This window comes from Oncorhynchus keta, chromosome 35, assembly GCF_023373465.1.
Source record: "Oncorhynchus keta strain PuntledgeMale-10-30-2019 chromosome 35, Oket_V2, whole genome shotgun sequence".
In the NCBI taxonomy this organism is placed as follows: Eukaryota; Metazoa; Chordata; class Actinopteri; order Salmoniformes; family Salmonidae; genus Oncorhynchus; species Oncorhynchus keta.
The window spans coordinates 80,896,667-80,899,085 of NC_068455.1; the positions used below are offsets into that span (position 1 = coordinate 80,896,667).

General features: G+C 42.1%; 1 long non-coding RNA gene across 3 annotated transcripts; it reads left to right on the forward strand.

Moving 5' to 3' along the window:
• Positions 1 to 357: 357 nt before the first annotated feature.
• On the forward strand, positions 358 to 2,217 carry LOC127915605 (uncharacterized). 3 transcript variants are annotated; one of them, XR_008091422.1, is made up of 3 exons: positions 358 to 1,042; positions 1,101 to 1,274; positions 1,333 to 2,217. It is a non-coding gene; the product is annotated as an uncharacterized LOC127915605 (long non-coding RNA). The 3 variants fall into 3 exon arrangements; XR_008091424.1 differs by having other exon boundaries at positions 1,159 to 1,274; XR_008091423.1 differs by having other exon boundaries at positions 358 to 752; positions 811 to 1,274.
• Positions 2,218 to 2,419: the final 202 nt, after the last annotated feature.

Sequence of the window (2,419 nt, forward strand, 5' to 3'; positions counted from 1 at the left end):
ATAGGAGAGGTCGGGTAAATGTAAGAACCCACCACTTACTATATAGGAGAGGTCGGGTAAATTTAACAACCCACCACTTACTATATAGGAGAGGTCGCAATTTATGCAACAAATTGGTCAATGCCAAACCTCCAGCCACAAAAGAAAACGAGCCAGGCTCTTTTCCGCCCTCTTCTGATTGGTTGCTGTAAATGCAGATGTTGAGCCCAGTGCAACAATATGATGAAGTGTGAATATTTCTGCCACCCACATACAGGAACACGGTTCCAAATTAATGACATTATTACGTGTTCCACCACCCATGTTATCAACATGATTAAATGTCCATGTGGGCTGTGTTATGTAGGTAAACACCACCCATGTTATCTACATGATTAAATGTCCATGTGGGCTGTGTTATGTAGGTAAACACCACCCATGTTATCTACATGATTAAATGTCCATGTGGGCTGTGTTATGTAGGTAAACACCACCCATGTTATCAACATGATTAAATGTCCATGTGGGCTGTGTTATGTAGGTAAACACCACCCATGTTATCTACATGATTAAATGTCCATGTGGGCTGTGTTATGTAGGTAAACACCACCCATGTTATCTACATGATTAAATGTCCATGTGGGCTGTGTTATGTAGGTAAACACCACCCATGTTATCTACATGATTAAATGTCCATGTGGGCTGTGTTATGTAGGTAAACACCACCCATGTTATCAACATGATTAAATGTCCATGTGGGCTGTGTTATGTAGGTAAACACCACCCATGTTATCTCCATGATTAAATGTCCATGTGGGCTGTGTTATGTAGGTAAACACCACCCATGTTATCTACATGATTAAATGTCCATGTGGGCTGTGTTATGTAGGTAAACACCACCCATGTTATCAACATGATTAAATGTCCATGTGGGCTGTGTTATGTAGGTAAACACCACCCATGTTATCTACATGATTAAATGTCCATGTGGGCTGTGTTATGTAGGTAAACACCACCCATGTTATCAACATGATTAAATGTCCATGTGGGCTGTGTTATGTAGGTAAACACCACCCATGTTATCTCCATGATTAAATGTCCATGTGGGCTGTGTTATGTAGGTAAACACCACCCATGTTATCTACATGATTAAATGTCCATGTGGGCTGTGTTATGTAGGTAAACACCACCCATGTTATCTACATGATTAAATGTCCATGTGGGCTGTGTTATGTAGGTAAACACCACCCATGTTATCTCCATGATTAAATGTCCATGTGGGCTGTGTTATGTAGGTAAACACCACCCATGTTATCTACATGATTAAATGTCCATGTGGGCTGTGTTTGGTAGGTAAACACCACCCATGTTATCTACATGATTAAATGTCCATGTGGGCTGTGTTATGTAGGTAAACACCACCCATGTTATCTACATGATTAAATGTCCATGTGGGCTGTGTTATGTAGGTAAACACCACCCATGTTATCTACATGATTAAATGTCCATGTGGGCTGTGTTATGTAGGTAAACACCACCCATGTTATCTACATGATTAAATGTCCATGTGGGCTGTGTTATGTAGGTAAACACCACCCATGTTATCAACATGATTAAATGTCCATGTGGGCTGTGTTATGTAGGTAAACACCACCCATGTTATCTACATGATTAAATGTCCATGTGGGCTGTGTTATGTAGGTAAACACCACCCATGTTATCTCCATGATTAAATGTCCATGTGGGCTGTGTTATGTAGGTAAACACCACCCATGTTATCTCCATGATTAAATGTCCATGTGGGCTGTGTTATGTAGGTAAAACCTCTTGTTATCTCGGAGAATTATAAAAATTACATCGGGAGTAAAGACCGGGATTATCCAGTCGCAGTACATTGTAAAGACCTAAAACATGACATTTCTACCTTTAGGTTGTGTGACAGAGAGAAAGTCAAGATATCAGACAGGGGAGGTGATATAACACGGATCTAATGAGAATGTTTTGGGATTTTCACCCTCCAGACATTATTCCCTAAAGGTCTTAATGATGAAATGTCCAAGCATGTTATGTTGTAAACGTCAACATGAATTAATGCCTCCACTTCAGACGACTCTGACGTTTCTTCTTGAACGGAACCCAATGATTTATGAAAACTTACTTGATGTCCTCATTGTGGGTTTTACAGACGGGATCAGGGCCAGCCCTCCCATTAGACCGTCGCCTGTGGCAGCACTTGAATTTGAGGCGATATTTGACAATTGTCTGCCGCCCTCCATCGCCCCTGTTCGGTCACTACACCGCCCACACTGCCCTTGGCGCCCAGCCACCAGCTCATAGTGTTGCTACAGTTCCCCCCCCACCCCCATTCCCCCTTCTCCCGAAGTTCACTCACACTGTCCTTGGTAGGACCCAGCCACCAGCTCATAGTGTTGCTACAGTT